The sequence below is a fragment of the Ursus arctos genome, unplaced genomic scaffold (genome assembly GCF_023065955.2).
Source record: "Ursus arctos isolate Adak ecotype North America unplaced genomic scaffold, UrsArc2.0 scaffold_19, whole genome shotgun sequence".
Taxonomy (NCBI): Eukaryota; Metazoa; Chordata; class Mammalia; order Carnivora; family Ursidae; genus Ursus; species Ursus arctos.
The window spans coordinates 11,780,998-11,798,592 of record NW_026622863.1 but is presented as its reverse complement, the minus strand read 5'-3'; the positions used below and the strand labels follow the sequence as shown (position 1 = coordinate 11,798,592).

Below are 17,595 nucleotides of genomic sequence, written 5' to 3'. Positions count from 1 at the left end.
CCGGACTCAGTGGGATACAAATAGCTTCTCCGTGTATCTGGATGGCTCTGGAGACTGGAGCTACCCAAAGAGTTCTGTCCCCTCTCTGTGACCTATACCTGGCGGCTCTGAAAAGACATTTGGGCCCCTCTCAACTCATGGAATTTAATGCTCCAGAAAGCAACTAGATGTCATCAGTGAGGATGAAGCTGACTCGGAGAGACAAAGAGAACACACTCCCCGAGCCCCCAAGTCTATAAAAGAGCACTTGGGGGCAATACAGAGCCCACCGATCGAGCCCTCGCCACACCGGCTCTGTGGCATCTGGCCATCCCCCCAGATGGCTCCTTCTGGTGTGGCGATCTGGAGGCCACCTCCAAATACCAGCATGAACCCCAAATCTCCAAACACATCTGTAGCTGGCAGAGACAAGAACAAGGCTGTCAAGGGAAGGGGACTCACACTTGCTAGGTACCTGGTATGAACCAGTTTATTTATTTAATTTTCTTACTCCACAGAATTATTCCAAGAAAACCGGAGGTTTAGAAAGAGAGGTTAAAATAACTTGTCCAAGGAGAGAGCCGTCCAAGGAAAGACTGGGATTCAAATCCAGGTCTGCCAGTCTCCAAACCAGTACCCCAAACTCTTTGTAGCATCCATCTTGCCTTGTTCCCAGCAGAGGAACAAAAGACAGCCTACCAAATGCGGTAAAGGTGAAGAGTCAAAACGTCAACGCCACCAAACCTCCGAAATCCCAGAGAAGACGACGGCTGGGCAGTGGCGCGCGTTGGAAGGAACCGCGGTGTTGGTGTTTGATCTACTCTCAAATAGGATATAAATGGGGAGTACCAACAGGAGATTTAAAGAGATAAAGTGCAGCACTTCTGTGGACGCGGATGCCTCATGGCCCACATCTGTACCAGGCACTGGGCTCTCTAACCACGACAAAGCCAAGGTTGTCTAGAACTGCGTATTATTGTAGTCCGCCTGGCTGTGCTGTAACTATTTCAAGGACTATTAAATTAAACCCTGGAGACAGTTTCCCTTAAGATAAAGGGCATGCTTTTTATTGTGCCATCAAAGGAGACCAGAAAACCTGAATCTTTCAGCTTTAAAGACAACATAATGAGATCAGAGATTTTGCTTGCAAAGAAATTAACTTTCGGTTAATTAATGAAAGTAACCTTAAACAGCGGGCGTGTTGCCAACAACCAGGACACTATAATAAAAAGAGGGGGGGGGTGGAGATAATGGGCTGCTTTCAAGGAGCCAGGCTCAGCAGCCCAGAAAAGAAACTTGATGAGGATGCTGCTTGTAAATTTGATCTCAAATTCTTAAGATGAACAAATAATAGTCTTATCTGTAATAAAGTCTGCTACAAATGCTTTCTTTTCGCCCATAATTTTCTGTTCAATTTAGATAGAAGATTTAATTAGATGTTGGTGAAACAGCAGTTATTTAATAAAACCCTTAATAAAAATCTAATCTATGGTACATAGAAACCGCTGTAATATAATCACAATCGAAAAAAAATACATTTCAGAGTATTTACTTCTTACAATTAAGAAAAAATATATATATGTGACATGTTCTGTTTTCCACTCAAGGGCTAAGAAGTCAAACCCAATAAAAAACAAACAAACAAATCCCAAACTGCAACCCTTTCTCCTTTCTTATAAAGTTTGTATTTACAGTTTTCTTTTGTCCGTTGCAACCAAAAGCACTCCTCGAACATGAATGAGGGCATGAAGAATGATCCCTCTCATCTCATAAAGTCTTTAAACTAAAATTTGCTTCTCATGAGAAACTAACTCTTAAGGATTTCTGAAATTGTACGAGAAATAGGATGGTCCCCTACCTTTGTTAAATCTATTCATAATTTTTCTGTTCCAGACTATCAGCAAACTCTGAAGAGATGATAAGGCTCTCTCCTAAGTCCAAGAGTACAATAAATTAGGAGAGCGTGAGGGACCCGTAGCCCAACTGAAGGTGATGTTAAGGACATTCTGAGTATATACTCTGAATCTCTAATACCTTGACCAAAGGCAGAATTCTAGATGGTACATTCTGAGCCTCAGGTTTCACTCGATATGGCCAAATCTTGGGGGTCATGCTTCCTACACACAAAACTTGGGGATTGGTGGGATTGTTGGTTTCCCAACACGTGGAGTTGTTCCTAAGTTCCCAGCCTCTGGTTCGAGAATTAAGAACTGAGATCTGGACAGAATAGAGATGTGAGAGAATGTGGAACTGAAAACCAAACTGCATGATGCATCAGGGGGGTCTGCTTTTTTACAGATTTACCGAAAGGAGGTGAACAGCGTGGAGGGAGGCTCACCATCCTTAACTCAGCGGTTCAGAACGTATTACCTATTGGCCATGTCCCTTTCCACAATATTCCACAGTTCTTATGCTCTTCCATGATTCTTTAGGTAGAAGAATCTGACTGAAGTAATTTCTCAGATAAACAAAGGGGTAGGGTGGGGTGGGGTTTAATGGAGGTAGAAGAATTAACATCCCCAGTCTGAAGGGGTACATAGAAGCTGGTGGAAATCAGTCTGTTTTTCTGCTGTGTCTCTACCAACCTAGCACCAAAACTGAAATCCCTATTGAATGAACTCTGTGTCCTTGGCCAGGGCCATGTGGCATCTCTGCTCACGTCTGACTTGAGAAGGTCACTGTTTAATGCATCTGGGTGTTGTGATCATCCAGATTTAATCATCAGGATGGGGTTCCAGTGGCTTCCACTGTATATAAATTTAAATAATGGCTCCTCCTCTCAGAAGGAAGGAAATCCACAGAGTTTGCCCATCTGTTCCGAGAGGCTGTTCATTTTGCGTTTCTGATTAGATGCCTCCTACTATCCTATGCATGCCACAATCTCCAAACACTGCCATGGTATTTGGGGGACATTTAATGATTGATAGTGCTTGTTATTTTTGGTTCAAATCGAATTCCTCTTTGGCCACTGACACAAGGGCTTGGCGTGGACTGAACGTGGCCAGTGTTTGCTGAGATACACTGTCCAGGCAGCCCGTGGGAGTCTATCAGCCCCTCCGGGGCCACGCAGTGACTTGAGAATGTGTCCTGATTGGCTGTCAGACTGGGTTTCATTTCTGTGTCTGCCATGCCAATGCCTGCATGGCTGGTTTTGCCACTCACACAAGTCCAATCCCAGATTGGGCTGGAGGGTAAGAGAAATTGGGGACCTGCCACAGGGTTCCTGGAAGATGGAATGGGGACATAATAAGAAAACTATCTGAAATAATATCTAATTGCCCCCTTTGGGAAGTGGGGGTAGAGGGGGTGGGGTCATACACAAGCCTTTGCTGTGTCTCTTCCCAATGTGTACTAACTTGTCAGTCACCTCCTGCCCTTCCCTCTACAAGCTGGCTTCACCTGCTTGGTAGCCTTGCCATTCCTAGAGACAAGAGACACATTCTTCTGTTACACACACACACAAGTTGATGTGCTTCTAGGTCCAAAAAGCCAGAAGGGGAAAAAAAAAATTCCCAATCCCTTTTTTAGTAGAAAGCACAGAGGCCGTCTCTGAAGCTTCTTAAAATATGAACATTACAATGAGGAGACAGGAGGTTTTTGCTGCACTTGTGGGTTTCACACAACATCCTGCCTCAACAGGATCTTTTGGAGCCCAGGAAGCCTCCAAGCATGAGCTGTTCTTCCAGCGGGATGTTGACTTTTGTGGTCTGTTAAGCAAGCAATGCATAAGTCAAAGTATACTCTTCCAGGAGAATGCGGGCACAAAGTGCTTCTGGCCAAACTGTACATAAGTCAGTCCCTTTTCCCCTGGGTTTGCTCAAGAGAATGCTCCCTAACAGGACCAAGATAATGGCAAACTTTGGTGTTCAAACAACAGTTAGCCAGCAGGGCCCCCAAACCCCCTAAGGAGTCTGTTTGTGTTGCTGCGGAAGTCACCAAGGCTCTTGGGTGGTGGGCCCTGCAGACTGACAGGCAAGGCAACCCAGCTCTGGCTTCTTGGTGCGGCTAACAGCCCTCGCCATTGGCAGCTGAGCCTCAGTAGCTGAGATCCTGAGCTTCGAAATCTAATAGAGGCTTGGGTTGGCGTCTTGAGTGTGTGACCTTGGGAAAAGTACAAACTCACGCTAAGTTTCCTTATCTCTACGTGAGCCTACACATATCTATTTCAGAGACGCTGGGAGGACCCCGTGTGATCACGGATATACAGTGCATGGCAAAGCCTGGCACACGGCAACTAGCTCGATCAATGGCAGCCTTACTTATTAGGGTACTATCTTCCCTGGCACTTGGCAACGACACGCTGTGACCATTCTGTGACAGTCATTCCATCACTGTCTTCAACAGTGGATGCTTCTACTATTCTTATAAGCACGATGATGAGCTCTCTCTAGTATTTCAAAGCATAAACACCATCCTATGGTTGGTAGTGACAGCCACCTGAAACAGTGTAGGGTTCTGGCACAGAAGGGGCAGAAGAGTGGTGGAGATTTTGGTCAAAGATGCAGATTTCTATCTTGGCTTGAGAAATGGGAAGATCTGCTTATCTGGGCCAATATTCCCCCACCAGGATAACTGGCTGGAGCTGAGTAATGGCTGCACCCTTTAGATGGGACGCACATGCCCCAGTTTGAAACAAATCCCACCTCCCTGTGCTTGGCCTGCATCATCATCTATATTACCAGCTGCTGCTCCAGTCCATGGGCTGTAGAAGAGCCAGCTCGCTTCTGTCATCATCAGCCATCCACTGGTTGGAGATTTGGCTCCTTCCACAATTCTGCCATGTTGCTTTCTGAAGTTTTAGTTCAGACGGGCCTTGGAGTTGCTTTAGGACTGTCTCACGAGTTACCCCACTCCATAGTAGTTACGTGGGTGACATCTACATGCTCTCCCCAGGGTGACCATCAACAACTGGTCTGTCCACCATCTGTTTGCGCTGCTGACTCTCGGCACCCCTACTTACGTATTTCCTTCTGTGTGGTCAGCCCTGGCTTCACTTTGAGGCCAGTTCAGACCCAGAGAATGTAGATAAAGCTCAGAACCAAGCTTCATCCTTGTTTGTGCGTGTATCTCCTTACTATCATGGATTGTGTCAGCAGACACTGAATTCACTTGGGAACACTGCCCCGTCTCCAGGGACATACTGGGCATATCTGACAGCCGAAGAACATCATTTATTACGCCCTTCTCCTCTATATAACGAAATTATTCCCGGTAACAATCATATAATACTCAGTAATAACTATGGTCTTGATTTATTCTTCAGTTTCAAATAAGTAATTAACAATGAAAGAATACATTTCAACTGAAAAGTATTATTCAAATTCAAAGAGTTTGTGCAGAGAATTAAATTTTCATTCACCAATTTAACATTATTACCCAGAGTAGTCTGTAAACTGGTTCACTGTTTTAAACAAAAATACAATTTTCAGGGGTCATACAGTCTGACAGAGTTGAAGAAGCCCCACTTGTGGTTTCTTTGTCTTAATCATGGCCTATCATTGTTCATTTTCAATCTACTGCGTAGATGTAGGAATATGTGGTACCGTAGCGGCTGGAGACATAAACTACACATGAGGCGAGCTCAAACAATTCCAAATGGCAATGAACTTACTCTGAAATGGACAGTCGCTGAGTCTTTGTGTGTCAGCTGCTGACCCTATAACTGAGAATCCTCTGAATTAATGTCTATGTAGAATACTGTGCTTATTAAAGGATTTGTTACTAAAATGTGCTAATTTGGGGCACCTGGGTGGCTCAGTCAGTTGAGCATCCGACTCTTGGTTTTGGCTCAAATCATGATCTCATGGTCGTGAGATCGAGCCCCGCGTCGGGCTCCAGGCTCAGTGGGAAGTCTGCTTGAGATTCTCTCTCTCGCTCTCCCCCTCCCTCCGCTCACACACTCTCTCTGAAATAAATAAATCTTTTTTAAAAATGTGCTAATTTGAAGCCTACATAAATAGAGTATAATATATATATTAGAAAACTTCACGAGTAATTCAGAAATTGTGTAGAAATGAGATCGACAAAAGAGTTTTGTAGAGAGGAGTCCTCTCTCACTGGTGTTGTTTAGAACGGACAGAAAATGGTCATAATGAAAAGCAGACTGGCTCTTGTCAGTTTTATTATGTTTTTAGATCTTCTACAGACAATGCAGCCTTTATTGCCAGCATGGGGGACGGGGAGAGGGAGAGCTGGGCGGACCGTTCCCACTGCCCACCCTTGGTAGATCACTGCCCATCTCTTCATTTGATTTCTGCTGTTTATTGTTAAGACATTTTGGTCTGGTTTCCTGACCCCTTTGGGCCCAGAACCTTGGTCTGAGTCTTTGATCTTCTCCTCCCAAATCCACTAATCTGGACTCTCGATCCACCCGCCTGCCATTCCAGCCCTCCAGACCTTGCTTCCCCTTCCTACGGACTCTGCTCCCCACACCAAACCCCTCACCTACTTGCGCCCTGGCCATCTGCTTTTTTCAGATACCATCCTCTGCCTTTGGTGATTTCTCTGAACGTGAACACTTGCCTGCCTGACTGAAGGGGACTCAGGAAGCTTTCTTTCCTGTCTAGCTGGCCTCTTGGCCCAAACTCCACATCGTCCTATTGTTGCCTACATTTCAAAGTGGCAGTCCTATGAGACACATCATCTTGATGTTAGCAGCTTGGTGGGCAAGGTGGCTAGGGATGCATACTTGGTCCTATGTGATGCTAGAGAAAAACTGCTCCAGAGAATGGACGATTTACCAATGGCAGCCAAGCTGACCAATATCACGGCTAAAACAGGGGACAGCTCTGTAGGTGGAGGGCGTAGTCTGGGCTTTGATGCTTTATTTGACTCCATGCTGTATCTGCTGGGCCACCAAAGGCAGCTTCGGCACTTGTGATGTCCACTTCTCAGGACAGTATGTTGCCTGATAGCAGAATTTATGGTCCTTAGTCCTGAGATGTCAATAAAATCGCCTGGCCACGTGAGGGCTTTCTCCAGTACAGTCTATTACAGAATGCTTATCTTATTCAGGCACAACATCAGCTTTTAATATCCTACGGAATCTGCAAATCAATCCCTGATTTTTAAGATTTCTTTGAGAGGAGCCTTAGGCAGCCTGGAGTCCCTTTACTCGTAAGGACGATGATGCTCAAAACTTTATCAGTTAATCACATGTGCCAATAATCACATAGGCTGGCTAACTGAAATTGCTGTCCTCGGCGTTCGCTTAAAATTTTGACCGATTGTTTTAAGAAACAAGGACTTTTCGAAAAGGGTAGTGGTTGTGCCTCATCATTCTGGAAAATCAAGACAGAGTTTCAATATTCAATTCTAAATCCTAAGCATCCGTTACTAATACTTTACTAACACTAATACCTTTACTTATTTGCAGCAAGGAATAATAACCATCACCTTCCATCCTGTTTCAAATGAAATAACACCAAGGAGGCATTTTAAGGTAGGGTTCTGATAGGCTAAATAATGATTGTATCCTATTTGTTTAGCCCTTAAAATCTGACAAAATATCAGCGTCCCATCATGCAGGCTGCTTAACTCCACATGATAGTTTACATGTATATAATATGTACCCGGCATACATGATCTCTCTCTATATCTCTATAGATACAGATATGCACACACACACGTGTGTAAACATGCAGAAACAAACAGATATGTGTATATGAAATACACAGAATGGACGGTTTCAAGGTCTGTGTCATAGGCTATCAACAGTTACACAAGTGTGTTTGAAAACGGTATTCAAATGACGTTCTGATATTCTTTTCCATACCTGCTTGCTTTGTGCAGTTCAAATGTTGCTCATTTCTGTATAGCTATTATATGTTTCTAGGATGCTGCTTGGAAAATCTGGGCCACTTTCAAAGATTTTATAAAGGGACTCCTTTATTCTCAGGAAGAGGAGAAAGGCGGGTTAATCAGCTATTGACTCCTCAGCCTTATTACTGGCATAAAGCTCTGGCTTTGCTAAATTTCCGCTTTTTAGTTACCTAACAAACATACATCAGCAGGAGGTGCAGATAAAGATCGAAAGATTAAGCTTTGTCACTCAAATGATAATTAAAAAGAGTATTTTAAACACACTGTAAATACACACAAGCCATCATAAAATCATCAAAACCCTGCCGGAGCTCACCACCTCCAGAGTATACAGATTACCAGGGAGAGGGATATTGATGTTAAGTCCTGCTTGTCTTGGAAGATTGTCATTAACTGTCCCAAGCCTGCACTCAGCCAGCCACCTGAGCTAGGGGAAGACGGGGGACCTGGCTTCACACATTCTCGTGGCAGATTAGTGGGATTTGGAATGAGCAGCTTAATATGCATTTAATTGTGATCCCTTTCTATTCAACCCCAAGATTCCTTAAAATATATTATTCCAAAAGCACTTAAATAAAAACAACAGAAATCGAGGTTCTGTGGGTCCTGCTTTAAAAAAAAATCATTTCATATCCAGGAAAGATTTAGTAAAGCAGATTAATTTCTCCTAAAAATTTCATTTATAACATGTCATAAAAAGACACACGAGCCCATGTATATTAGAAGCATGCAGTAACATCACCTTTCATAAAAAGAAAAGCTTGTCATCACAATCTTATTAGGATGTCATGCATTGTTAAACTGGTAAAATATTTCTGTATATTCCAATTAGTGCAACCATTTACTGGCACAGACATTATAGAGAAAACTATCTTCTCTAAAAAAGTCCTTTCCACTGGGAACTAATCCTTTGTTTGACAATTCAGAGAATGTTATTTAGAGATTTTAATTGCTCAGTTGATCTGTGGCTGGATCTCAATAATCAAAACAATAAAATTGTTGGTTTCTTTTCTTTTCTTTTTTTTTTTTTTTTTTTGACAACTGTAATAAAATGCTGGTAGTGTCCTGGGATAGTTAACTCGAGCTGGATTGACACTGTCAGATTCTTTTTCATATATCTTTTTTATCAGAGCAAAACTCGCTATTTCTTAAAAAGTAAAAAGTACACATTAATGACATTGCCATTATCAACAGATATTCCAAATATTGCTTAACGTCTACTTGAAAAATTCAACCTGACTATAACAGCCTAATGTGATTATCTATAAAAAGGGCCTAGAATTCTTTTTTTTTTATTTTAAGATTTTATTTATTTATTTGACAGAGAGAGACAGCCAGCGAGAGAGGGAACACAAGCAGGGGGAGTGGGAGAGGAAGAAGCAGGCTCACAGCGGAGGAGTCTGATGCAGGGCTCGATCCCATAATACCGGGATCACGCCCTGAGCCGAAGGCAGACGCCCAACAACTGAGTCACCCAGGCGCCCCAGGGCCTATAATTCTTTTTTTTTTTAAAGATTTTATTCATTTATTTGACAGAGATAGAGACAGCCAGCGAGAGAGGGAACACAAGCAGGGGGAGTGGGAGAGGAAGAAGCAGGCTCATAGCGGAAGAGCCTGATGTGGGGCTCGATCCCATAACGCCGGGATCACGCCCTGAGCCGAAGGCAGGCACTTAACCGCTGTGCCACCCAGGCGCCCCTCTTAATCAAAAAGAAAAACATTCTTCAAATCAATTAGAAAAAGCCAAACGTTCCAATAAAAATGGGCAAAGCCACGGACAAATATTTCACAACAGAAGAAACAGAAATAGCCATTTAAATATGAGAAAAAGCCTCGACCTCATTAGTAATCGAAATGCTGTAAATGAGGTCCAGGAGACAGTGTTTTCCTAATCTACGAAACTGAAACAGCTCACACCTACACACGCCACAGTCACAGCTCCCAGTGCCGGGGAAGGCGCAGGAAAACAGGCAGCTCACAGGCTGCTGGGGGAGACTACATAATTGGTTCAACCTTTTGGAAGAACATTTTGGTAATATGTGTCAGAAGCCTTAAAAATGTGTCCATCCTTTGACCCAGCAATTCGATTTCTAGGAATTTATCCTAAGGTGATAAATATTCACACAAAATGTTCAAACAAGGATAGTCATCCCAACATTTCATATGATAAGGGAAAAAGAGGAAAACAACCTAAATGTCCAACAGGAGGAGAAAAATTAAGTAAAGATGGCTTATTTATACAAGTTTCTATTACCAATCATGTTCCCAGGGAATGTTTCAAGAAATGAAAAACCGCCTGTGATACAGTAAGTGAAAAGAGGCAGGTTATAAAATACTATGGCCTGAATTTTGCTTTAAAAATATATATAAAAATATATATGTACATATGAATGCACTGAAAAAAGATTGGAAGACAGTACAGTGAAACGCTCTTAGTGGTTATCTCAAGGCAGTGGGAGTATAGGAGGCTTTTCTTTTCTGTCTTATACTTCTCTGGATTTTCAAAAAACGATTTTAATTAGCACAGATAAAATATTTTAATTTAAAACATGCTCACTGAAAAAGCAAACTCAGAAGTACTGAGCCTTAAAAATGTTACTATTCTCTTCTAAAAAATTATGAAAAGTCCATATAGATCTAAGTAAGTTTCTTCTTTTTTTGGAGAAGAGTCTGGAGTATCCCCACAATGACAAATTTTATAGAAATGTGGAAATGAGGCATTTACAAAAGTTTACAAGGGTGGGACTGGCAGTTAGGATGGTCAGGTCCCTGGCCTGAGAAAACAGTTCATTCATTATACCACGTTAACCCGCTGGACAGAATGTAGGACACCCAGAACATGACATTTGGTGCCAAGGGAAACTGAGTGTTTGGTTCGGCACTAACAACTGGCTATTAATAACAGCCGATAGGAGAAACACAAATTGGCCATGAATTTGCACTCGATTTTGATTTTAAAATTCTATAATGGTGGAAATGCTTACTTTAAATACTCCTATTAAAAAAAAAAAAGTTCTCTTGGCAACCACCAGCTTTCCCACTCCCACCTTCTCAACCCCCAAACACACACGGGGGTGCTTTCTGCTTCCTTTCTCAGGGACAAAGCCGCCACTGGCAGGAACTCAGGGACCACACGCATTACTGAAAAACCCAGGCCAAGCTTGACCATGAAGATGAAGACCATTATGACCGTGCTGAGGTGATGATGCAAAGTCTTAGGACCTCTCGCTCTGAGAGTAAAAATTAATTCATCCGCCTGCTACGGAGTCAGAGCAGAGAGCCATCTCACTCCCTAACTTCATCTGTCTCCTGTCCATCAGCCCTGCTTCTACATTGTTTCTTTTCTACTGGATTCCATTTGGGTAAAGAGGTGTCCTGACTCTTGAGAAAGCCATCTGCTCTGGCCTGTTTGCAGGATGAAGGCATGGGGGATGCAACCAGACGTGTATGGGAGGGAGAAAAAGGAACTGCAGGCAAGTCAACGATTACTGATGTATTGAGCAAGCCCCTACTATGTGCTGAGTGCTTTCTGTTCTTTTTTGAGCGCAAGATCTCATGTGATTTTGCACATCTCACAATACCAAAGTCCTTCTGTCCTCAAACCCCAGCCAGAATCATTTTTTGTGACTGTCAATATTAAGGACTATTTCAAAACACAAAGTTTAAGAGCTAATTCAGTCACGGGTTTCTTAATGTTTAATACCAGGGCATGATTTAGATCCAAGGCCAACGGCAGAAGGTACAAAAGCGGCCAGCTGTTCCTTCTGAACCAGGCAGAGGGGAGCTCCTCTAAAACAGGAAGCCCATTGTGGCACCTGTAGCCAGTCTGGTGAGCAGGCTGATTAACATAAGGGCAGGGGCAAAGCTAGAGCCCGGGCAAAGGAAGATGGACAGGCTGTCCAGGAACCAAGCCTGGCATCTACATTTCTGAGTTTGCTTTTGTTTCAAAGCTCGAGATTTCCAAATTCAGATGCAGAGCAGACTCCTCCATCCCCATCCCCCACGCAAGCCTGCCAGGCTCCCGCCCCCGCAAGCAACCCCATCTCTGCATACTGCTCGCTAAGCGGCTGCAGTATAAATAACTGGGAGGAATGCTTTATGCTTGGCCACCCCTCCAGCAGGAGACAACCGGCTTTCTCGGTGGTGTTCAGCGAGCCCCACCGAGCCACCGCCGACGCCTCATTAGAACGCAAGACACTCCTGCCAGCCCTGGGCGCTGGATGCTAGCTGCCTGTGGTCTGCATCTGTAGTCATGACAGACGGCCGAGACTGTTGCCTTCCACTGAAGACCAAGTACATGATCCACTGCAGTTAATCAATAGGATAATGGAATGAATCAATAGGAAAGATTTTTAGAAGGTCTTAATTAAAGAAACACTTGCAGATACAAATGATGTCTTCAATGTATTGATAGTGCCAAGGTGAAGGGTTAAACACAAACAAAACCATCAACTTTATTTTGCCAGCATGCCTTCCACAAGAGAACAACCTAGCAGCCTCCTGGCCCCAGGGTCGGCCCATTAATCAGTCCCTTGTCAATTTCATGGCCACACTGTATGGGAAAATTAGGCTCTGATCAAAAATTTTAATTACTAAACAGCAGCTCAAACAACAATGAAAAATAGACATGCGCCCCCCTGTCTGGCCTTCCTTTGCCCCTAAAGTGGGAGCAGCGTTCCCCATAAAAACCAGTTCCTGCAGACAAACTCCCCGCCTGATGTGGTACACAGAAATTAGAATAATTAAAGAAAGCCTAAATTGATGGATCCCATTTAGGCAGGGGAATTCTCCAGTGAGCCTTCTGCTCAAACATGTTACATCAATATTTTTGATTCCCTCGATGGTCCTGCGCTAGGTACTGGTTTAAAGAGACATCAATCTGTGATGTCAGCATTTATCTAATGAACCTTCAAAAATCAATGTCCAGGATGGCCTGTTACATGCAGGCACCCAATTTGTCCACTCTCCTAGCCTTACTGGCTAACCCAGGAGCTATAACAACAGCCGACGTGGACTGGAGTGGTAGGTGGGATGGTTAGACCAGAAGAGGCTAAAATTACACAGTCCGTTTCAACCCGGGGCGGGCGGGGGAGCACTCGTACAACGCGCGAACAGAATGAGGAAGCCAAGATCCCCTTCTGAACTTTCCAGGGCCTCTGCGCTCAGGAGATGTGCCCATCCTAAAATGATCTGCGTCTTCCCATCATCCCCCCCCCCCCAATGTACCTTTCCCCTCCCATAGTTCCCATTCCCTTTACTGTTGCTTGACAGGATTTTGGTCCCCTTCCTGACAGCTCGGGTAATTTCCTGCTTTTTGGGTTACTCGACCGGGATTCCCATTCCGCTCCACTCAACGGGAGGCCTGTGCCTATTTCTCTCCTTGTTCGTGTTTATGCTCAACTCACCCTCGCCCTTCGGGTGAGAGGACTCCTTGACACTGATATCTTGACACCCTACCAGGCAGAAGATAGGGCCCAAGTTTGTTTCACTCCTTTTTGCCTCTTTAAAATAAATTGGCTTGGACCGGCTGCCACGAAGCTGAGTTATTTCAAGTGCATAACTCACGGTGACAGGTATGCCATTCACCATGCCAGGCCTGGGTCTGCCTTCTCATCTTGGCTATTATGCACGGCCGTTCTCTCTCTCTTGACCGCGAGAGTCAGTCCTGAGCGCGGTGCGGAGCTTGGACAGTTGTAAGATGTGTTGTGTGGGCTGAATTAGCTGTTGTACAATTCCTGTCTATCTCATTGAATACAGCTTTCAGCGGCCCCTCGTGCCAAGTTTGAGTCCAATTAAACTACAATGAAAGGTACCATGATTTCATTTGCTTGGATTGTCACATTTCAGAAGTTCAGTAGCCTGCAAAATGTTCGCTGTCTCTCATTAAGCCAGTTCCAGCAACTGTGTAAAGGCTCTAATTTAGCTGCTTTTTATGCTCTGCTTTCAGCCCTGAAGATGGCTGCCTGCAGGGAAGGGTCCGACGCCACCCGAGGTATCGGGCTGTGCTTCCGACCACACAAATGGAAAATGCTCGAGAAAAGCACAACTGGCCCTGCCACAAAAAATAAGGTAATATTCTAAAGGCTCCTGTTACGTTTTCTAGCATTGCTCTGGAAGAATTCTTGCAGGAGAGGGGGGGTGGTATGCGCTCACTGTGCATGTGCCTGTGTTTGGGGGAGGGGTACGTTCTATGCCAAAGAATGATCTGGATGGTGATCCTATTTTTCAGAACCATAATTAAAGACCTGTAACTTCTTTTCCTGAGAGAAACATTTATTTCTCTAAGAAGCCTCACAAAAGTAGTCAGCCAAAATTTCGTTTCGACATGCACTTAAAAATGAATTGCCTCTAATCAAAGAGTGCTCTACGAAATCAGGTTTGTCCTGGAAATCTGACATGTATTAGACACTGGATAGATCTTAATTGAGTCCCAGTTGGGCTTAGAGAGGAAAAAAAAAAAAGTCACCATTCTGCGGACTGCGACTGTGCGAATTCCCATTATGGCTCCGGTTTGATGAGGAAATTGCTATACAGATGCCAGCAATGCAAATTACCATTTACTGACTGCTTACTAGACGCCAGGAAGTGCGTTATAAGCTTACACATCCTGTGGCATTTAAGCCTCTCAATAACCCATTCTCCAGACGAGCACACTGAGGTATAGAGAACGTTAAGTCACTTGCTCGAAGTCATGGCTGGTGAAAGAAAGAACCACGAATCAAACCCAGGCCTGTCTCATTCCAGAGCCCTCTTTCCTGACCCTTCCGTGCTTACGCTTCAGTGGCGAAGTCTAGCGCCGTCCCCAGTGGCCTCACCAAGTAAGAACTAGCAGGCGCACTGCGACAGGAGCCGTGTCTGTCCTGCTTCTCTTGGAGTCGAGATTAGCGCGCCAGTGAGTCCATCTCCGCCTCGGCTAACGTATCCCCTCTGGTGGTTGGGGATCTTCTGGAGAGTTCCAATCCTTCTACTAACCTCTCCATTTTCAAAAATAACACTTCTGAGTGGAGATTTTTTTCTAACCACAAAAGAAAATTTGGAAAATGTAGAAACGCCCGAAGAAGACAAAATAAATAACCCACAGTCCCATCACTCAGATATAATCACTCCTGGTGCAGATTCTCTATTGGCATTTTTTTTTTTTTTTTTTTTGCCTATAAAACTTAGGATTCCAGTATTATTTGCTCTGTGCTTGGTGTTTTTCTCAATGAGTATGCAAATCCGCCCAGACTACGTGTCATGTCCTTCCTATGGATAAACGTGATTATAATCACTGGATTAGGCCGACTGCTCCCTGAATGTTAAACCTCGGGTTCTTTTAAATGTGCTGCCATCTCAACTGACTCCACGGACGCAAAACATGGAACTTTTTTTTTTTTTTTTAGGCCCAGGTGGTGAGAACGGCCCCAGCTGGCTGAGAACCGAAGGTCAAAGAGGCCCTGGGTCTGGCCGAGTGTGCCAAACTCTGAATCCCAGCAGCTTAAAATGTAATCAGAGTTCCTCTTACCAGCTCAGGGAACCACGGATCTTCTAGTATTCCTTAAGAAAAAAAAAAATTACAGAAAAAGCCCACATAAAACTGAAGAGATCAGTTTAATGATGTATGCATAAAAAATAATCAAGATCAAAACATGCTTTCATTTTCCTGGGTAATTTTTTTTTTTGAAACATATATGGTTGATATTCTTGCTTGGAAGATGGAAATGATACTTCAGCCTGCAGCAGTCAAGGGTTTACAGAACTGGGGCTGCTGCTCTTCGCCTGGCCCCAGGAAGGGTGTGATGAACACAATCTGAAATCAATATCAGGGAACAGTTACTGCATCTCAATATTATTTGCCGAGATGGGCCACTGGAAGAGGGGTGGGGGAAGAGAGATATATGTCAATAGCTTTCACGAAGCACTCCACAGCCATGCACAAAGGGAGGTCAAATAACTATCAGCCGACCAATCCCCATTGTAAGTAGTAAAAATGATAAAATCAATATTATTAAATAAAAAGTTAGCACTGCTATTGAACTCTCTCATGATCTTGGCAGCGCCGGGCTGAAAATGAAGGAGGCTATTTTCCAACCTCTTTAGGGGCAAATGTTTAGGATCATAAACATTTGCAAAATGTAGGGGCAGACAGATATTTCTCACATACAAACGGAGCCATGGGGACATGTGAACAATAGGGCCAGGTAACTGTCACCTCGCTAGAAAACAATGATCCTTCCCACTCAGGTGAACAGATATTCTGAGGGCTGCTAAAGGCTACATCATTTAGAGCTGGACTTGGCTCCTCTGTCCTTCAGGGTGACAGAGGTCGGGCTGGCTCGGGGCTTTCCAGGAAAAGAGAAAGGTCCTATTTGCTGTCCTTTCAAACCTTGAGATTTGGAAATGCACCAGAAAAAAAAAAAATCGTGGGAGAGAAAAGAAAGAAAAAGAAATAGAAAAGGAAAAAAAGGGGGGGGGGAGAAAACAAGGGCATTTCAATAGCAGAGAATTGACCTATTCTTGTCAGCCCAGAGGACTGTGGGGAAGCTTCTCAAAGCCAAGAATGTGTTCTTTGCTGCTGGCGTTGGGTGGTTAATTGTGCAAGCTGGAGGTAGCATATAGCAGGTCTGAAAAAGATAAATTTAGACTAAAGATAGTCCAGCCAAAAATTCCTATGAAAGCAGCAAGCTCCAGTTATATCTGGAGGAGGAAGGCGGAAAAAAAAAGAAAGAAAGAAGGAAAGCTGAGTGACAGCCCATGGGCAAGGCTGCGTTTGCTGCTCTGACCTGCATTTAAACACAGAGCTGCTTAGCCTTTTGAACACCTAAAGTTGGCTCCCTTGTTTGCATTTCATAGAAACTACTATAGAAAGTAAACAAGAACCTTTGGTGAATTATTTAGCATACAAATAAACCAGCAAAGGCGGCTAAGTAGGCCTATATGAACTAACTGGATTGAAATATTCATCTGTAAATAACCCTCCAATCTGGTGCTTTCACGTACAAATACTACATGGAACATTAGACACAACTAGCTTCTAGGGATATTTAGGCTCACTAGAGAGCAATTTTTATGTCTACTGGCATCTGTGGGTAGTGATATGGACTGACTGTTAATATAACCAACATAAAATTTATGTGAACACTCACTAAAATCGCAAACCCACTGTCAGACAGCTGGTGGCTGATGCGGAGCACATGCGGATTTTATATGCACTGCGTAAACTAACCTTTGCAATAAAGATTTAGCAGGTTTATTAGTTTAGGAAATCGCTATAATTAAGGATAATTCATAATGGCCGCTTATCCACTCTCCAGCAATAGCTAGCTTAATTTAGGCTCCATTTCTTGGAGCCATAAATAAGTGAGCTGCTGTCTTCTGCACAGATGTGGCATTCAACCTGTTCGTGTTGGCTGGTTTTTGCTTGTGTTTTAATCAAAAGCATTAGTAGATAAGACTATAAAAAGCACAGGGTTTGAAATAAATTAGCAAGAAATGCATAGGCAAAGTTGGTTTTCGTTTTTTTTTTTTTAACTACTTAAAAAAAAAAAAAGTAACCTCTCCCTCCAGAGGTAAAACAATTAAAAATAAATAATCCTTTTAAATGTATTAAACGAACTTTCATTTACAAACCCAAGGAGAGGGAAAGTGACAGAGCAATAACATTAATGAAGGCCGAAGAAATATGAGTGTGACCTCTCTACAGTATCTCCATTTAACTGTGCATGTAATTAAAGCCTGACCTTTGCAAATGCAGCCCAGTCTGATGGGTGGCAGCTTCCCCTGCCATCCAAGCACACGCTTCGGGATGGGAGGTTT

General features: G+C 43.6%; 1 protein-coding gene and 1 long non-coding RNA gene across 5 annotated transcripts in view; one reads left to right on the top strand and one right to left on the bottom strand.

Annotated features, from left to right (window-relative positions):
* Window positions 1–17,595, bottom strand: part of FTO (FTO alpha-ketoglutarate dependent dioxygenase) — a 415,235-nt gene that overhangs the window by 68,823 nt on the left and 328,817 nt on the right. The gene's annotated exons all lie outside the window — the stretch shown is intronic.
* LOC123000772 (uncharacterized) lies at window positions 8,813–15,809 on the top strand. Its single transcript, XR_006409014.3, has 3 exons — window positions 8,813–13,609; window positions 13,748–13,869; window positions 14,030–15,809. It is a non-coding gene; the product is annotated as an uncharacterized LOC123000772 (long non-coding RNA).